Source organism: Hordeum vulgare, chromosome 7H (assembly GCF_904849725.1).
Source record: "Hordeum vulgare subsp. vulgare chromosome 7H, MorexV3_pseudomolecules_assembly, whole genome shotgun sequence".
Classification (NCBI taxonomy): Eukaryota; Viridiplantae; Streptophyta; class Magnoliopsida; order Poales; family Poaceae; genus Hordeum; species Hordeum vulgare.
Window position 1 is genome coordinate 591,697,465 of NC_058524.1, and position 21,543 is coordinate 591,719,007.

The 21,543-nt window shown below is 40.7% G+C and overlaps 1 long non-coding RNA gene across 1 annotated transcript; it reads left to right on the forward strand.

The window, feature by feature from the left end:
* The first annotated feature begins 551 nt into the window (after positions 1 to 551).
* Positions 552 to 1,196, forward strand: LOC123413535. Its single transcript, XR_006613760.1, has 2 exons — positions 552 to 741; positions 1,004 to 1,196. It is a non-coding gene; the product is annotated as an uncharacterized LOC123413535 (long non-coding RNA).
* Positions 1,197 to 21,543: the final 20,347 nt, after the last annotated feature.

Sequence of the window (21,543 nt, forward strand, 5' to 3'; positions counted from 1 at the left end):
GATAGCAACATACTTAGATATGAGCTTGTGCACTTGATACATTCCAACTCCTGCACACAACATTCATTTTCCGGTTCTGAGTTGATGCCATGGCTGGACGAGCTATGGCTTTGAATCCTTACATCTGGGATTTTGAGTGATCATACATCGATTTCGAGTTGATGCTGTGGCTGCACCAGCAAGCAAGCTTGAATCCTTTCATTTGAGATTTTGAGTAATCATACATCGATTTTTGCGAGAGCGCTCACTTCTTCATTAGCACGTTGTGTGGCAAGCTATGACTGTAGCTAGACATGACAAAAAAATTAAAATAATCTCATCAGTTAGAAGTGGTATTATGTCTGCGTATAGTGAAAGCGTAGATTGACCAACCTCTCTCACTCGTACGTATATTATTCTCATGTACTATGTATGTATGTATATTCTGACCTTCCTTCTAAGTTTAGGTGCTACTTGTTCTTTGTCCATGTATGTTGACAGCTGAATCTGTTACCGTTTCCAGCACCACCCACGAAGCTCACTTCCTTTTTCTTAGCTAAACTATCGCTAACACTTACTCCACAAACGTTATTTAACTATATATGCAGTAGGAGTATTCTATTGTGCCAGTATTCTTATCCATCTTTTTATAACTAGTGTAATAAATGTAACCCAAGCTCACTATATGTAGCAGCTTATTGATCCAAAAAGCTACCATCAACAATAATTCAGTGAGATGCGGCACGCCGGAAGGTTCCTAAAGTACATATTACACATACTGCACACAGCTTTAATTTACACAGCCTCTAAGAATAATGATGCACTAGCTTTAATTTACACAACCTCTAAGAATAATGATGCACCGGCACTAGGGATGAAAATGGAGTGGAAACTAAGTGCATGTCTCTCTCGCTTTTGTTCGCATTTGCATTTCTTTTTACATCATCTTCAGGATGAACAAAAATCTTTTTATTTCTAATATTTTTTATATTTATTTCCTTTTGATTGATTAATGTTCTTGTAGGATGACAAGTTGTCGCATCTCGAGCATGTCTCATAGGAGAGTGAAATGAAGTCCGTTGTACTGTTGGAATAGTAGTAGATGTGGCATTGTTCTATTGTACAATTCTGTGTGTTCTTGCTATATTTCTGTGTAAGAAAATGTATTCATGAGATGAATTATTGTGTTATGTAAACCTGGGAGATGTATTATGTGATGTTATGTGATGGATGATTTTAATTCGACTTCTAGTTTTCTTGATTTGAATATGAAATATGAAATAGTGTTGGACAAATAATTGGGTTGAAAAAGGTCCAACAAATAGAAATGAAACCAAGTTCTGAAACAAATAGTTGCTGAATTCAAAAATGAAAAAGAGCCAAAACTAAAATTGGACCAAATGTATTTGGGCACTAAAGGGCCATGGCCCAAATTATAATGATAAAAAAATTTGAAAAAAATACTAATGGTAAATAGGCTAAGGCCCAATAAGAAAAGGCTTCAAAAAATAAAATCAGCCCATGTGATCAATTGAAATGGGTTGGGCTGATTTCAACTACGATGTTTTGATTTCGTCGTAATTTTGCCACGTAGGACTGTCACGTAGGACTGGGTTAGATCGCCAACGACGATTTAGGATCGTCATAAAGGTTACGACAATCCAGGAATCGTCGTAAAAGTTACGACGATTTTGATCAAAACGTCGTTGCTGTTCATTTCTGACGCTCCGTTTTCGACGCTTGGTTTTTCGTCGTGACATCGTCGTAAATTAAAAACCGTGACGATGTAGCGACAAAAAAACAGCGTCGTGTATTAGCATATTCCTTGTAGTGTAGGGTGCCGTTGGATCAGATCCGACGGCCCTGATAGCCCCTCGCCGAAACCCTAGAGATGGCGGGCCACTGGGCCGAGACAAGAGGCAGGCCGGCCGGTGCGAGACCTAAATGCCTGCGGGAGTGGCGATTCGGCCCCGCCCAGGCCAAGTGTGGGGAGGCGTTGGGCTGCAGGGAGGCACGCTGGCGCCAGGCCGAGGCGAGTGGCTGGCGGGCCGTGGCCGAAGTCCAGCCTAGGCCGAAGGCCACCACAGGCCAGGGAGACGTAGGCAACACATGATTTTCCTTTTTCTTTAAAAAGGATTTTTGTTTTCTGTCAAGTTTTTCATGCAGATTCAAAATAATTCTTCTTTGCATATTTTCCTACGAAAAATATGTTTAGAAAAAAAAATGTTCGAAGTTTCTCTAAAAGAAATGTTGATTTTTCTGACAAGAAAAATAAAAGGTTCTGAAAATAAAAGAATATTTTCAGAAAAGAAAATTTCATGGATTTTATAAAAGGAATTATAAAGTTCATGAATTTTTTAATTATGACAGAATATTTTTCTGTAATAGTAACATGTTTTTTCTGAAAAGAAAAATAAAAGGTTCTGAAAATAAAAGAAAGATTTTCAGAAAAAGAAAAATTCATGGATTTTATAAAAGAGATTATAAAGTTCATGAATTTTTAATTTTAACAGAATATTTTTCTGTAAAGGTGCATGAATTTTTATATTCACGTTTTCCGCTGCAAAGTAAAAGTTTAATCCTCCAATTAAATTGGAACCACTGGGAAATTTAATTGGAAGAACTGTTATTAGCAATGTTTTTTCCCTTGTGGGTGAAATAAGATTCCAATAATTTCCGCTATGACAAAATAAAAATGTTTGTTTTAAAGTTAAAATATGGTATTGTTGTTTTCTGACCAACGTTCATAACAATACTGTGATTGTATGAGTCATCTTATGTTCAAAGCTTAAATCTTTGATAAATTTTGTATCAAAGTGATCAATTTTCAGAGCACAAATAGAGAAATGTATATTTCTTTTTCTGATCCAATATGGTTGATGATGATGATTATTTCTTAGTAAAGTTGTTCAATACAAATTCTATCATCACACAGTTTATGAGTCATATGCATTATTTCCATTTCTGCCCAACGATGGTATGGAATTAATGCAGAAGAATGATGTTTTATTCTAATTCTACCACAATGGTGATTTAGAATATACAAAAGGGTTTTAAAAGGTTTAATGTGCATGATTTTAACCAGACCAACGTAGGGTTATTTTTATGCTCATTATTGTCTGTTTATTTGCTAAGCTCTCCGAGACTAAAAGTTTTGTTTTCATGCTTTCATTCATGAAAGCGAATGATTGGGTACTAGTGACCCGAAATATGGAAAAGAAAGGTCATAACTTGAGGGAATATATTCTCTCTAAAGAATGGCCTCAAAAGAAAAGAACTCTTGGATATTAATTTAATTCAAGAAAAGAAAAGAGATAGATCATTGAGAGTCTTGGTTGACGAAAGTCTTTCATGTACTCTCTATGAAGAAGTCTCCTTTTTCAATCAAAATGATTGAAATGAAACTAGCAACATGCATGTTTAATTTGACCAACGTCGGATCAAACATGTGTGTCAAATATAATTCAGATTTATTTCTGAATATGCAGTCAAAAGAGCAAATTGTGGCATTTATGTCCCTTACAGGGAATTACCCGCATGGCGGGAAAAGTCTCGGAAAAATGTCTGCGTAACCGGATAAAGTTGACATTGTATCATGTCAACAATCCATTTATGACGGGAGAAATTTTGGCAAAGGCCTTATCCTGTATGACAGGAGAAAATTATGATGACTCGTGTGCGGTTAATGTGTCCCACTATGGGAGAAAAGTATGGAGTAGCTATTAAGCTTTCCTAGTATCGACCGTACACCTTATGTGTAACGGTCATTAAGCAATCACTAAATCGAGAAAGGATAAAAGTAACAGACGAACCTAAAAACAAGAATGATATGCAAGTGTGACTTGCAAAAGTGACAATTATAAAGAACTATGTTGAGTTTCTGAAATGAAATGAGGAAAAAGTACTCCCATACTAGTTAACTTATAACTTCATTTTACATGAAGTGATAATATGAATGAGCTAGATAATCGAAGTTTCCTCATTTCACAAGAGCTATGAATGGGTTTCGAAATTGTGGCAGAAAAGTTCTTGCCACATTCCGAGGGGGAGAAAGAGACATGAAATACATTGTAGTGTATTTCATGACTCCTCTGTACTTTAGATGATGTGATGCACATTATGCATCTAAAGTGATCCATTAATGAAGAATGTGATTGTCAAGGGGAGTACGACAGTCATTATAATATCGTCATCATGATACCCCTAAAGTAAACAAACAATTGTATTTCTGGATCTTTTATAGTTCCGAAAGTAGACTAAGGAATACAACAATGGTGCTTAAAGTACCATAAAGAAGAAAGTTTAAAGATACGCCATTTCTTTAGTGAATATGGAGTAATCTGGGGGAGCATGTTGTATGACCTATACAACACCTGTTGTTAGATCTACAAGGGATCTTGTTATACAGGTCCGTGTAAAACCTATTACCTTTTGGAAATGGGTGACTAAAGAATTAATTTGCCTCTTGGCAATGACAGAGCAATGACAACCCCATATGAAAGAAGTGCGAGTACCAGATATTTTGATGGTCTCTAGGAATGTGAAAATCAGATACTTGTGATTACTATAAAGTCTATGTTAGTGAAATTCCACCATTTGAATTTCACTAACATAGACTTTATGAAGGGTCTGCAAGGCAAATGTGACTCCAAAGGAAATATGTAAAGGTGTAAAACATGACTTAAATCGAAAGATTTTGTGCAAAGAAAATGAGAGGACAATTGCATTCATGCAAAGTTATAGAATGGGAAATTCGTTTCCCAATTCCTATCCATGTGGATGATGTCCTACTTGCTAGTGGTGATGTCAATCTACTGCGGGAGGAGAAAAGAAGTTCTTGTCCTCAAAGTTGAAAAGAATAAAAGGGGGTATTAGGAATGTCGCATGGACATGCTAAGAAAGATCTCTAAAGTATGCATACGAGAAAACCTACGCCTGTTCTTATAGTCAAGGGTAATGGAACTTGAAACTATGGTGTTTCAAAAGCTAATAAGAAAAGATTGTAAACGAATATGGTACCATATGCTTCAGTTGTTGGAAGCTCAAGATATTACCCTCACACAGTTCACGTATATATCCGGCTTGTTTTGGCAAATGTCCAGTCCATAGATAGATCAATGGAATGGAGTCAAAGATATCGGTCTCATGATGAAAGAAATAAGTCCTTTCAAAAGATTGTGAGTACAAAGGCAGGACTTGTGAAATGTATAGCGAAATCCACAATTGTCGCTAACTTTCATACTCGGAGTTTTGTGTGGAAAATCTCCAAATGAGTGAAACGATTGTCATTAATGTGATGCAATGATATGTTAAAGCTTGATGTGAGGCTGAGGGATAGGCAAAATGGTTAAGGCTACCTATACCCGGAGTTGATAATGGTTGACAACAACGATAACCATTTTAAGTTCTTTCGCTCCTGTCACAATGAGTCAAGTGTTGATGCCAAACACACTGACAAAGAGTTACGTGTTGTGAAGGAGAAAGTCCGGAATTATGAAAAAAATGCTTGAAGCATAAAAGCAACAAACAAGTGTTTGCAGATCTGCTTACCAAAGGCTTACCGCCGAGTGTGTTCGGAGAACACACAGTCGACATGGGTTTTATGGTATAGTCTAAAATTTCCGGACAATAAAGGGCCCAAGGTTAAAGAATCTGTCTCAAAATAGAGAGGTACATTGTGGCTGTCTGATTCCATCGGCAATTGAGCTGTGGCGATGAAACATGCCCTATGTATTGATCTGTTGCGAAACGAGTAAAGTTAAAAGCATATGATGAGATCAAGGGGGAGAATGTTAGGTTGATCTCTCGTTCAATGGGCCCAACGGCCCATTGGAACCTTGACCCACGCCCTGATCGGGGGCGTCCAGCCCAAGCAAGGCTGGTGGGCCCCTGTCGCGCAGTGCTATATAGAGGAGGTGGGGACCATGGCACATGACACGAGGTTCGCGGCCGCCACTGGCTCCCCACTTTCAACCCTAATCCGATCCAGAGGGTAGCACTAAAGCGATGGGAAGTCCATCACCGCCGCTACCGGATCTCTCTCTGCTTCCCCACCGTCGTCACCACCTCACGATGGACGTCGGAGGGAGCTCATCGAGTGCACTACAAGGTAATAAATCATTGTCTCATACCGGACACATCTAGCCTAAGATCCACGGGATCTATCAATACAAACTCTAAGTTCATAACTTGCCCAATCCCTCTTTTTTTGTTCTCGCGAAATACAGAATGATAAAAGGAAACCACTGTTTTCAGGTCTCATCCACGCTCAGGCTCGGATCTTTTCTTGATTGAAACATCTGACCAAGCCGATTTATTGTTACGGACGTTGGATTGGACGGACGAAGTCTCAGCCAGAGCGCCGAAGAAAAGGAGAGTAGAGCGGCGAATTGTGGGGTTTTGGGGGACTTACGTGCGTGATGAACTGATGATCAAATCAGATGGGGCTGGGCCTTCGATCGAGGGGGGCGACCTGCTCGAACCGAACGTGGTTGGAGGAAGCCAGCGAGAGATCCAACCGCTCCGCCGGCCGGCTGGCTGACGATCAGCTTCAGAGTTGAAGCCACCGCCCCTGCTCCTTGGCGCTTCCTCGTCGGATCCAGGCAGGGGAGGCTCGTGGGTGGGCGCGCCGCCGCGTGATCTCCTCCCAGGAATTACACCCGGCGAGTCCCGATGAGCTCGCGCGTTCCTAGTCTTTTGTCATTGTCATGGGCGCGCCCGCGTACGAGCGCTTGGAATCGAGGTGGGGGATGAGACGCCGGCCGGTGGCCGGTGCTAGCTAGCTTGGGGACGACGGAGGGGGGAGAAAAGGGGAGGAGACGAGTCCGTGTGGCGCAGCACCAGCTGTATAGCATAGCATAGCATAGCATCGGCCATACGAGGAGGGCTGTGGCTACTTCCTTCCTGGAGTAGCACGGCATGCCGAAAACGGAAAGTGAGACTGCTTGCGGGAAAGAAACGGACGTGTCAATCAAAGAGGCGAGGAGGGGTGGGTGCGTGTGTCAGTCACTGTGTAGCTTTGAGACTTTATAAAAGAGTTAAATACGTCGCGGGTGTCTATTACGGTCAGTTTAGTGCATATAATATGTCTGTATGATGCATATACGGTGCCTCGACATGTATACCGTCGTATGTGTTGTCCGTGTGGCATGATAGCTGATGGACGGCCCACATGTCAATGGGTGTAAGCGTGAGTGAAATGCATGGAGTTCTTTTTCTTTTTTGCAAAAGAACCGCCTGAAGATCTTTTTTCTTTGTAGAAAACCGCCTTAGGTTTAGTTAAACGTTATAAATAAGCCTTTGCTCTGTATGGTTAATAATAGCGGAAAAATAAAGTAAGGTTTGTTTAGGTGAATAGAATACGCCAATGAATGCATATCCAATATGGAATTTTCAGGTTAAATAGCATGCACGTTAGCCACGTGGACTATCTGTAAGTATTTTATGTATAACTCTTAGCTAGAAACTTATATAATCAATATATCGCTCTACAATTTACGTTCTGTTTTTTAAGTTACTGTTTGTTTTTATTACATGTAAATCTTTATGTATATAAATACAATAATTATCAATATGTGATTATTGTCCATTTAAATTGCGTTTCTATATTTATTATTGTGTAGTTCGAAGAGTAATGTGGATTTAAATAGTTCAATGTATTTTATAAATATTGTTCATTTTTTTGTATCTTCATTCAGGACCACAAGCACACACAATTATTGCGTATCTTAATTGTATTTTTAGAATACATAATTATTAAAAACCAACGACATTGTATTCTAAAAACTGTTCAATGTGTATTAAAAATTATTGTGTACAAACAATATATTATATAAATGCGTTAAAATATATTTGTAGAAATATAATAATAATTTTACACAATAAGTTTTAGTACATGTTGAACATTGTATGAAATAGATGTTGTAATTTTTTGGAATGCATTACGAACACTTTTTGGAAACATGTTAACAATTTGTTAATACACGGGAGAGTTTTCCGGGTTGATTTTTTTTTAAATGCACTAACAGTTTTAAAGTTTATACTAGGTAATATGTTGAATAGCTCTCTCTTTGTCAAATGTGAGATTTTCTTAATACTTTTTTAATATCTATTATGAACAACTATTCTTCTTGTAGTGGTTATAACATGTGCGCAGATTGTGCGTCCATTTACTAGGTTCGAATCATGCCACCATTTTTTTCTTATTAATATCTCATCCCAAGGACCCAGACATGGCATGTGGGATCAATGCAGTTTGGCAAATTTAAATAAAATGTGAGGGCCTTTTTAAAATAAATTTAAAGTATAGTGAGTTTTTTTTTGTAAAATAACCATCACAATCAGCTCACAACTACTGACATGTGGGCCAACGCCACGCTGGCATGCCATGTAGGCAATTTGTATGCGTTGATACGGACGGAGGCATTGTATTTGAACGTTCGGACAAGTTAGGACACTAGTTTCACGTTTTTATAAGTTTAGGAACCAAAGTGATTGCTTCGAAGAAGTTAAGGCACCCATAGTGTATTTATGTCAGTTAAATACGTCGCGGGTGCCTTAACTTATCTATTACGGTAGTTTAGTACCTAAACTTGGAAAACACATAAAACTGGTGTTATAACTTGTTTGCATGGTGCATATACAGTGCCTCGACATATATACCGCCATATGTGTTGTTCGTGTGACATGACAACTGGTTTAAGCGTGAGTGAAATGCATGGAGTTTTTTTTACAGAAAACCGCCCGAGGTTTAGTTAAAGGTTATAAATAAGCCCTTGCTTTGTATGCTAACACTAGTGCAGAATCAAGCAACAGTCCCGGTTTGTAAGGACCTTTAGTGTCGGTTCTGCAACCGGCACTAAAGGGTGGGGACTAAAGGCCCCCCTTTAGTGTTGGTTCATCACGAACCTGGACCGAATGCCCACCACGTGGCACGAGCCTGCGCCGGGGGGCTGGGGGCCTTTAGGGGTTTTTTGTTTCTGGTTTATTTTTTCTTTTAATTTTGTGTTTTTCATTTCAAACATATTTTACGCTACTACATATTGTACATGTTATGCATATACAAAAGTAGAATTTCTCGTAGAACCGATCATATATGTATCATCGAATTTCTCGCATGACCATTCACACATACACATGTATATATACAATTTCTACTATAATTTGCAGATCATTACATGGAGGCATTACAGCTTTTAATGCTATTCTCTTTTGAAATCTATGACCTGGTCGAGCAAAAATCTCGTTATTTCCTCTTGAATTGCTCGTACGCGATCCGTTGGTAGCAGCTGGTCCCACCTTTGTTGCATCTTTATTAAAAAAGAAGATCAATATGAATATAGTTAGTTGTGTGTATATATATTAGATCATGATAACAAGAATTGTGAATAGTGTTCTGGCAAACCTATCCAAAGTTGTCTATCACTTTTGGACCTTTCGGACGTCATCATGCAAATGTTCTCACAAACGTAGTATGCACATAAATTATTTTCCGGCGCCTGCCTCAGGCACTTTACGAGAATAGAATTCAATCAGGTAATAATTAATCAAGCATGATAATGATATTGAAACTAGAATTAAAGAGATGATAGCTAGCTAGTAATCTTAATTAATTACCCTCGGTCGCACCTATTTCAGTTTTTGTTTTCATTGGCCTTCAACCTGTTTGATGAACTTTTCTCAAGCCCTACCCGCCGACAAAGAAAATGAATAAAAGAGTTATTAATTAGTTGATATCATAAAATTAACTAAAGAGGCCGACATATAGTTCGACAATGATTGAAATTGCCTCTCAACCATCCCCCTCACAATTACGTAGTCTCTATCGTCTTTAAGTAGTGAGTCCAGTACATGAACTTTTCCCTCGTCAACTTCAATGATTAGCAAGATCCAATAAAGACTGCGTGCGCACATATTTGTATAATTAAGCGGGTATGTGCATATATAACTCATCAACTACACTTATTAAAATCTAGTAAGCAAAAACAGAATTTATAGTACAAGACAGGGCCACTCACCCCAAGTTGCAAGGAAGTAGTATTTCTGATTGGGTATTTAGTCGCACCAAGAAATCTACTAAGCTTTTTTGTGTGTCTTTTCGTTCCCATTTACGCGCCCATGTCTCTTCATTAACGGTATTTGGGTCAATGAACCCAATGCCATAGCGTCCAGCTTTTTTCAGTTCATACATCTCCATTCTGCATAATACCACACAAAAGAATATATAGTGAGGATAACTACAGGTAATGAACGAGCACTACATCTACCTAGAGACTTAAATTACAGAAAAATCACTTACAGACAATAGTAACCGATGATAGATTTGTCGAGGACGTCTTGATTGAGTAACTTAAACATTTCTTGATACTCAACCCACAAATCTTTTTTATGGTAGTAATGCTCTTCCTTGACTTTGACCATGAGGGACTCTCGATCCGTAGTCTTTACTACTCTCAGGTACCATTGATGCAATTCATACATTCTCGTTGATAGAAGCGGGGTCTTCTCAGGCTTGACCATAGGTTGGCCGCGGACATATTTCCATTTTAGCTCCTCCTCTTTAAACGTTTGGAAGTCCTTGATGCCTAGGAGTTATTCTACGGTCACACCGACCTCTTTAGCCTGCCTTCTTAGATCTTCGGTTATTACAAGCTGCTGATTGGCGGTACTGACATGTGTTTGTAGCGGGGGGATCGATTGCACTGCCTCTTCTCCCAGCTGGGGAACAGTTTTCATACATTTTTTGCCAGCTGCTTGGCTCAAACTCGAGCTCGACTCCTTCCTTTTTTGTGCTCGATATGACTTCTTGATAGAGAGGTCATAGTCTGAGTCGATATGCTTGACAGCTGGTTGAGCATTATCAATAAAGTGTTGTATGACATGCTCAGGTATGATCTCCTTTGGCGGCGAGGGCGGTTTCGATCCAAAATGGGCCTTCACTTGGGCTTGCACTTCGGTTGTGTTTTCCTCGAGAGTCAAGTGGTAAGGCAACCTCGGAAGAGGCTTGAGGCTTGGACCATATCTGAATTTCTTGTCTCCTGTTGTAACGCTAGCCGACGTAGTTGCGTCGCCTCTCTTCCGTTGTTGCTAAGGCGGTGGAGCCCGTTGTGGCGGCAGAGACGGCTGACGCGGTGCCTGGCTTGGAGGAGGAGTTGGCTGACACGGTGCCACACTTGGAGGAGGAGGAGTCGGCTGACGCGGTGCCGGACTTGGAGAAGGAGCAGTCGGCTGACGCGGTGTCGGACTTGTCTATGGCGAGAAAACCTTGACCATCTTTGATCAACGAGCTAGTCAATTAGAGACTCACTAGGGACTGTGTGTTGTCTATTTATCCACACATGTATTTGAGTTTCCAATCAATACAATTCTAACATGGATAATAAATGGTTATCATGAATAAGGAAATATAATAATAACTAATTTATTATTGCCTTTTGGGCATATTTCCAACAGAGGCATCTTGGTCGGGTGGAAAGAGAATGGCTGCCTTTATAGGCCAAAGGATACGTCGGATTGTCGGCGAAGACCGGCCGACCATGGTAGGCAACGTAGCTCCGCCAAAACCACCGTCATCTAAGCTCGGGATCTCCATCATCCACATCTAGTACATAGGCCCTTCTCCACATCAAGAGAGGACACAACCAACGCTGGAAGCTCGGATCCAGTTAGTGTTGCTTAGCACCAGGAGATGAGGTCGAAGCAAGATCTCACGCCCTTCCTTCCACCATCACCACAACCACATAAATCATGGGGAAAACCCACCGCAACCTCAAGATCCTGGGAATGATCGAGCCTATTTAGGCCTTGTTTGGTTCCTTTAAATTTGAAAGGGTTTGGAGGGGATTGAGAGGGATTAAATCCCCTACAAGTCAAATTCGACCTAAATCCCCTCCAATCCTCTTCAATCCCCTCCTGGGAGGGATTAACCGAACAAGGCCTTAGAGGAATACTGCCAGTTACAGCGTCCTCCGCTTCCCTCCATCGTGGATACAAGGTAGAAGACGTCGATGTGGCCTCCACTGGATGTTGCTTGCATACTCCAGTGGCTTGCATCCCGACGGCATAGCGCCACTCCACGGCATAAAGCCAAGACTAAAAAAAAAATACTTAACCTACTATACAGAAGAAGGACGCGAGCACCTCTCCTCGGCCATCTCCAGATAGCATCGCCGTCAGAAGAGGCTTTGGATCGGGCCCGGCAGCCCCAGGCGACTCTCAAGAGAAAGTGGCAGAAGAGAGGAGAATGGAAGGGGAAAGGGGGAAGTGTGTTCATGTATTCAATTGTGATGTAGCTATTGCATGCACATGTGGTTTGGTGATTGATTTGTTGCTCACCGCGTGCCACATGCAGGATCTGATCGGCCGTCCGTTTTTCGCATGACATGCATGTCCAATAGCCCCTCAAAAGTCATATTGAACACCTTAATCCAATTTCTTCTTTTCCTCCCGCATTCGTTCGTGAGCAGGGAACCAATTCATGGACATAGATGTGGGAATCGGTCATGTCAGGTATATGTCCGCTAGTAAAGAGTAATTTAGAATATAAATAAAGTCTGATTCATGGCTGGTGTCCGATCACACCAAATCACATGGCCGATCATAACAAAAAGAGGCCAGTATCTGTGCAAAAAAAAAAAAAAAACTGCCTTGCCGGTCCTGCAGTCACTTCATAGGTAGGCTCCGCCACCTTCTCCGCCGGCAGTGTCCGAGGCAGCGACGGTGTCTAGAGTTAAGGGGTGGTGACGTTAAGGGGTCACGACGACACAAGAGTTAGGGTGGTGGCGGTGATGACACTAAGGGGTCAGGATGACAACGGAGTTAGGGTGGCGGCGGGGCTAGGAGACGGCATGTGCACACGAGGGAGAAGAGAGGGGAGGCTAATGGCTTGTCCGACAAGGTCGCGGAAATTTAGTGCAATTTATGATCGGTCCTACATGTTGGATCTGATGTGACGAACGGATCGACCGCGTCCATGCTTCCACATATCCGTCCCCGATTTGGATTGAATATGAAGGGTAACGATCAGCTCGAACAAACATGCATGGCCAGTTTAAGGAGTCTTACTGGGTTGCATTTTTGTGACTGGTCACTAACCATGCCATCAGCTTGAGCGTATAGGTAATGTTTGAGGAATCCATGTGTAGATGCTACGAGGCTTGATTTACCAGAATCTACTACTTGTCGCTCACTTCCAAATGCACGGGGGAGCGAGGCGAGGAACTTTAATGGGTTGCCTATTAGCGCCTTTCATCCCGGTTTTGGGAACCTTTTTTCTGGTTTTAGAAAACTTTTAGAAGGTTGCGTGAACCATTTTTTTCTTTTCTTTATTCCTTTCTCTTTCTTTTTATATTTCTCTTTTTGTATCAAAAATGTTTTCGATTTTAAAAAAAAATCTTGAAACAACAAAAGTGATTTTGTTTTTAAAAAAATATTCTAATTTTTAAATAATTGTAGTTTTTCAAAATTATTCATCACTTCAAAAAATGTTTGGCATTTTCCAAAAATGTCCGTCCTTCTAAATTTGTTCAGCATTTTTCCAAATTGTTCCCGGTTTCAAAATTTATTTTCAAGATTCAAAAAAAGTTCGTGGTTTAACAAATTGTCCGCACTTCCAAATTTATTCGGGGTTTTCAACATTTTCTCCGTTTCAAAAATTTTTTCTCAAGATTCAACAAATCTTTGTGCTTTAAAAAATTGTTCGCACTTTCAAATTTGTTCAAGATTTTTTTAAAAAAATCTCGATTTCAAAATTTGTTCAAAAGATTCAAAAATGTTCATGCTTTAGAATATTGTTCGCGCTTCCAAATTTGTTCGGGGTTCTTCAAAATGGTTCTCCGTTTCAAAATTTTGTTCTCGAGATTCAACAAATGTTCGTGCTTCCAAATTTGTTCAGGATTTTTCAAAACTCTTCTCGGTTTCAAAAAAGTTTCTCAAGATTTAAAAAATGTTCGTGCTTTAAAAAATTATCCGCGCTTCCAAATTTTCTCACGGGTTTTCCAAAATTATTCTCCGTTTCAAAAGATTGTTCTCAAGATTCAAAAAATGTTTGTCCTTTAAAAAATTGTGCTTCCAAATTTGTTCGGAAATTTTCAAAATTGTTCTCGGTTTTAAAATTTATTCTAAAGATTCAAAATATGTTCATGTTTAAAATATTGGTTCGCGCTTTCAAATTTCTTCTCCATTTTAGAAAATGTTAAAAAATTGTTTCTGTTTCCACATTTGTTTCGGTTTTTCAAAATTGTTCTCCATTTCAAAATTTGTTCTCAAGATTTGGAAAATATTTTTGTTTTCAAAAATTGTTCTTTCTTCCAAATTTATTCTGGATTCTCAAAATTGTTCTCAGTTTCAAAAAATTCTCAAGATTCAAAAACAATTCGTGCTTAAAAAAATTGTTCATGCTTCCAAATTTGTTCGGGATTTTACAAAATTGTTCTCTATTTCAAAATACTGTTCTCAAGATTCAAAAAACATTCATGCTTTAAAAAACTGTTCATGCTTCCAAATTTGTCCATGGTTTTTCAAAAATATTCTTGGTTTTAAAAATTCTCAATATTCAAAAAATGTTCATACTTTCAAAATTCCTTATCACTTTCAAATTTATTCTCCATTTTTAAAAATGTTCGTTTTCTAAAAAAATAATGAAAAATTCAACATTTGTTGGTTTACCACCACCTTGCTATAAGTCGGGAGCGGCTTTCTCTCGCTGCGGGCCAGACACAAGCTCGTCTCACCTCAACATTACTACCAATGGGTCGTTCCAAGTAATGAAGATTAATTTGGTATTTTTATTTATTTTTAAATTTTTATATTTTAATAATATTATTGATACAAGTATTGTAAAACTTAAATTTACTCGAAAATATAAAGCACAAATTTTACAAATGTTAATGTAGTGTAAAAATAATTTGGCCTGCTTTCTAAAAAATGATGATAACATACAAAAGACTATGACATTTAAAAACTGTTCATGAATTTCAAAAAATGCATGCAATGTTTTCTTAAAAATTAATGTATACCAAAAAGAAACTCAAACATTAAAAAAAAGGTCATGTAACTAAATAAATTATGGTTCAGAAAAAAAGTATGATAAATTTATGAAAATGTTCAAATATTTTAAATATATATTTTCAACATTTAGAACAAATTTTTATGCTGTATGAAATTTTTTTAAACATGTACTGGAATAATGTTCAGAAACATGTATTCAAAAAAATGTTAGCCAGATGTTTGAAAAATGTTAAACTTGTATGAAAAAAACAGATGTATAAAAAATGTGCAGTGTGTATGAAAAAAGTGTACATTAAAACATATACTTATAACATTTTAACATGTGTTTGAAAAATGTAATATGTATACAAAGATAGTTCCTGTTGTATAAGAAAAATGTGCAATGTGTGTGAAATAATGTAAAAATGTTTAATAAATTACAAAAAAATAGGATCAGTCCATACAAACCCAGAGAAAACCAGTGAAGAAACACCGAAAATTGAAACACAAAAGAAAATCATCAAAAAACAGCACATAAATGGTTGAAAACTGATACAGAAAATTGAAAAGGAAAGATGTGTATAAAAACACTAAAAATAAAGAAAATAAAAAATAAAGAAACCCAAAATGGAAAACATAAAAAGAAAGGAAATGAAAAACAGTGAAACCCACAAAAAATTCTCAAGAAAACAGTACAGATTTTTTTTTAAATAAAGAGAGGAAGAGTAAAACACTAAAACCCGGACAAATCCAGCCAGTAGACAACAGAGAAGTAGAAAAACTGTCGTACAGCAACGAAGCAGGCGTTTGCAGCCGTGCGAGGGATCACCTGAGCTAGAAACTCAATTGGTGGGCCGGCCTATAGGCGCGGATGCCAGAAACATATGATGGTCGTCATATATAGAGCTTCAAAACACCATAGACAGCAATCCAAGGGAGCTTAGCAACTTGAGTTGATGGCTAGTAAGCTGTTGTTTTCATGTACTCGAGCATTAGGTCCATGCTAGTTACTTCCTCTGTTTTTAAATATAAGTTTTTTAAAAATTCTACTACGAACTATATACGAAGCAAAATAAGTGAACCTATACTCTAAAGTATGTTTATATATGTTTATATGTAGTGTATATTCAAAAAGATTTATATTTAGGAACGGAGATAGTACTGGCCAAAAGCAGTTATTATCCCATTACCATCTACTGTTATCAGGGGCTCTTCCACTTCTAAAGAGAAGACATTTTAGAAATTTTAATATGAACCACGTACGGATGTATGTAAGCGTATTTTATAGTATTTATTCATTAATTTAGCACCACATATAGTTTATATTGAAATCTTTTACATTTAGGAATGGAGAGAGTACTTTGCATGATTTACTATTTGTTGCTGCCTAAGCCAAAAAAAGACTTGCATAATCTTCACCTCAAAAAGAATTACTATGCTACCGGTGCCATGCATAATACTCAAGAAACAAACTAACCCTTGCCGACCTTGCGTATATTTCCAACAGGTGCCGACGACGATGGGACGGTGCGGGCGATTGACGATGCTTAGGATGGGAACGACACTAAGTAAACCACACCTACACATATGCAAACTAGCAAGTTAATTTGAGCTCAAATAACATATATAAATCAAATTAACTCCCACATAATTACTCCTAAACTAAAACACAAAAATCAGTATACTTATAGAGCATTGCACGAGCCGATCTAGCAATGAGACAAGAAAGGACAAAGTTGCTAACCTTTGTGAACACTTACAGAGATGGGGTGCCTCAAACCTTGACAAATCTTGGCAAAAAATGGAGGTTGAGCTCGAGCCAAGGGGAGAACAGAGAGGGGAATGGAGAAAACAGAGCAATGTGCTCGGGCTGGACGAAGGGGTTTATATAGAAAAACCTTTAGTCCAAACCGGGGCTAAAGGTCTACCTATAGTCCCGCTTTGTAATAAAAACCGGGACTAAAAGGGCTAGTGAGGGCCCCAGCCTGACACCAGACTGCCACCAACACTTTAGTCCCGGTTTGTATCACAAATCGGGACTATAGGTCCAAATTGAACCGGGACTGATGGTGCCCGTGACCCCGGACCGCTCCTAGTCCTGATTCAAAACCAAACTGGCACTCGTAGAAAAAGGGCCTTTAGTCCCGATTCGGTTGGGGCATTATTCCCGGTTCGCGAACCGGGACTAATCAACCGGGACTTATGCTAGCCCCGGTTCGGCCCCGAACCGGGGCTAATGGCCTTTCACGTGGCGAGGCTGGGAGCGAGGGGGGGGGGGGGTATTAGTCCCGGTTCGTATTATGAACCGGGCTATTTCATCGGGTTGTTTTGAGCAATTTTTGGGTTTAGGGTTTTGCACTAAATTGGATGGGCTATTTTGCTGCCCCCTATTTTTCCATTTATTTATTACATACATATTGCACATCGTCACGAATATATTACACCATCTCATCCGTCGTGCTTTGTCGAACATATTTATAAAATGTAGATACGAGTTACATGCACATATATGCATCTTTTTTTACACTATTCTTTAATCCCGGTTCGTGTCACAAACCGGGACTAATGATCCGCGGCACGCCACGTGGCAGTCGCTGGATCTTTAGTCCCGGGTTTTGCCCCGAACCGGGACTAATGAGGTGAACCGAACCGGGACCAATGCCCCGGCAAACCGAACCGGGACCAATGCCTGGCATTGGTCCCGGTTTTGATTTGAACCGAAACTAATGGTCTTTCGGCCGAAAGATCCTTTTTCTACTAATGTGAGACTAAATAGTCAAACGTAAGACTTGTTTTGTACTAGTGATAGTAATTATTCATTAATTTTGGTCCACATATAGTTTATATTGAAATCTTTTATATTTAGGAATGGAGAGAGTACTTTGCATGATTCACTATTTGTTGCTGCCTAAGCCAAAAAGACTTGCATAATGTTCACCTCAAAATTTTTTTTTACTATGCTGCCGGTGCCATGCATAATACTCAAGAAACAAACTAACTCTTGCCGACCTTGCGACTCATAGAAACAATATGTGTACAAGCTGCTGTGCAAATCCAAAGCGGTTTTGGGCTGGACAGGGGGACTGAATGATAACTACTGCAAACTAGCAAATGCACTGCACTACAAACCACCCTAAGCTACCTGCAGCGAACTGGATTGGGATGCAATATTCAAAACCGTCAATTTGGCCCTTGAGAGTCGAATAGAGACTACATTAATCACCAGCTAGTGTATTTTTTTAGTTATATATGCATATACAAAATGCAATTCCATGGCCTCATGGGGGGCATCTAAGATGCACGATCAGTTAATTAACTGGGTCGCCGGAGACCACACACACACAAGTGGCGATGCTTAGTTTAGCTACCTACCTGGTCAGGAAACTTGATTAATTTGCTTATTGCAAACACCTTTGGGTTGGGAGCGACCAGGTCCAAGTAGAGTGGATGTGACCTAGGCCACATTTTCAAGGATGATGTCATCACTAAGCAAGTAACATCCTGATATCCAATTGCTTGATTGCCTAGAGTAAAACGATATTAAGAATGTTTGGAACACGCGGAGAACATATGACAGGCACACCATCACACTGCACAAACCCAATTTGCATATTTTAATTTTCATATTGTCCTGTAATTTTATGTTCATTTGTGTAAGCTAATACGACGTAAGTAATTACTAATTGGAAAACTCTTACCTCCCATCGGCTGATCCAGGTCATTTATCTGTCACCTCCTCGTCTGTTGATTTTGCTCCATCTCACGGACCAGATCGTGTCCGTGCACTAACGGAGTAGCGACCTAGCCGCGACCGTTTCGTGAAACTGCAGCATTGTTTCAGAAAATGGTCTTGAAGCTGTGCACGCTCGCGCTCGGGTGGTAGGAGGCGGCGGCTATCGGATCTGGGAGGGTGACGGCGTGACCGCTCGCCCCCGACGATAGCCCCTCTCGCCACAGCCCATCCACCACAACGTCGACTGGCCTGCCCTACCCCCACCCCCCGTGCCGCCAACCGCTCGCCCACGACGCTGACCGGCCCAACGCACGCCGCAGCCCCTCCGCCCCCGATGCCGTCCGGCCATCCCCTCCCCCACCCCCACGCCGCCAGTCGCTCTCCCCCAACGCCGGCCGGCCCTCCGCACGCGGCAAGTCGCACCAGGAGGGGTTGCAAAAATTTCTGCAACCTGACCTTTGATGCAAAAGTTTTCTACAACATGACCTTTATTGTAAAAATTTCTTCCGCAACAGTACCTTTGTTGCAGAAAGACGAAGGAAAATAAATTCTGCAAGAAGGCGACCATTTCCGGAAGTCGACCGTTGTTTCAGAAATTAATGGATCCAAAATTTATTTTTTGCAACAAAGCGATTGTTTCTACAACTCGAGCGTCATTTCAGGAATTACTCGGTGCCCGGCCAGAGCCCCGGGCGCGGATCGGACGGTTGCTCGTGTAGACCGGACGATCGTCCAAGTGGCGGTCCGCCGGTGAACACGTAGCAGCCCTAAGAGCAACTCTAGCAGACCACGCATCCCGCCGGCCTGCGGGCTGGCACAGATGCAAACCCCCCAAACGGATCCGTAAAAAAGTATGTTCGCGGAATATACTTTTTTACGATCGGCTTTGCGGGGTCTGCTCTCTGCGCCGCTGCTTCCCGCATATCATCAGCCCGCAAATATCAAATACAACATAATTCAACAGTCGAAAACAAACTGAATTATTCAAAACAAACATAATACAATAATCATCCGCATTACAAATAATTATTCAAAACTTGTCATGAATACAAATACAATGAATACAAAAATAAGTCACTGTCCAGCCATTTGCCAATGGTGTTCAATGAGATCTTTCTGAAGTTGAAAGTGGGTGTCTGCATTTTCAATCTCCTTGTATGTGTGAAGAAAAGCTCTAATGCGGTTTGGGTCTCTAGCTGGTTTGACACGGCTACCCACATTGTCGTAAAAGAACTCTAAGTTCAATCCTCTCTCATCTTCAAGAATCATATTGTGCAGGATAACACAACATGTCATGATGTTCTTTAAGATTTTCTTATCCCAAAAACGAGCAGGACCACGGACAATGGCAAACCTAGATTGCAAAAAACCGAATGCTCTTTCAATGTCTTTGCGGGCTGCCTCTTGCACCTTTACAAATTCACATTGTTTTTTTGTTTTGGGTTCTTTGATGCTTTTGATAAATGTGCACCAAGGAGGGTATATACCATCTGCAAGATAGTACCCCTTTGTGTATTCATGCCCATTGATAGTGTAGTTGCAAGCAGGAGCATCACCACTAGCAAGCCTAGCAAACAAATAAGACCGTTGCAACACATTGATATCATTGAGAGTGCCCGGCATACCAAAAAAGCAATGCCAAATCCATAAATCCTCGGATGCTAAGGCCTCTAGCACAATTGTTGCATCACGAGACTTGCCACAATACATTCCTTGCCAAGCCTTGGGGCAATTTTTCCAATTCCAATGCATCCAATCAATGCTACCTAGCATGCCAGGCCAACCTCTCCTCTCATTAGATGCTATCAATTTCTTTGTGTCATCTTTATTGGGTGCCCGAAGATACTCAGGACCGAAGACAGGGATGATCACTTTCGCAAATCTATGCACAGACTCAATTGTGGTATCTTCACCAATGCGAAGATACTCATCGGCATAGTCAGCCGGAACGCCATATGCAATCACCCGCATAGCTGCGGAGATTTTTTGATATGCACTAAACCCCTTTAAGCCCGCGGCATTCCTTCTTTGAGTAAAATACCGTCAATTTTCCTCGCAAGCTTGAACAATTTTCACAAAGAGGGATCGACGCATTCGGTACCTTCTCCGGAAGAGGTGCGGAGGATACATACGATTCTCCGTGAAATAGTCTTGCATCAACATCTCATTCCCAAGATGGCGATTCCAAGAAATGCACAAACGCCCGACAGTCGATCCTCGCCTCCTCTTCCGGTTCTCGTCTTCATGCTCCTTCACGGCAAGCCCCATGACTAATGTTTGCTGACGAAAGTTTGCAAGCATGGTCTCAACATCCGAGCCGTCCGAATCGGACGAATCGGATAGTAGGAACTTCTCGCACGGGGTCAACTCCATCTTCTCGCACAGCTCGCAAAAACCATAAAAAAGTACTAACCGGCGGCGGGTGATCCCGGGCGCTGACGAGGCGGTGGTCGATCCCCGCCGGCGACGACGGCGGCGGCGGGGGAGGGGGGGCTCTTCTCGTCGGATCCGGAGGGGCGGTGCAGTGGCTTGCCTGCAGATATGGCCGGAATCGCCGGTGGCGGGCGGGCGGAAGCAAGGGCGGGGCGGCGGCGGAAGGAGGGGAAAAATAGCGCAGGTTAAAATCTCCCTCCCGCCAACTTCTTCTCTGTGATGCAGGTCACCGCAGCCGCGAGGGGGAAACCCGTGTTTTCCCAGGTTGGGGTCGGGAATTTGCGGGCCGGAGCGGGATGCAGGGTCTGATCGGACAGGCTTTTCCGTCCCGATCCGCATTGTGACGATTATTTTACGGGTATGGGCGGATGCGAGGTCTGCTAGAGTTGTTCTTACTAATTAGCTTGTTTACA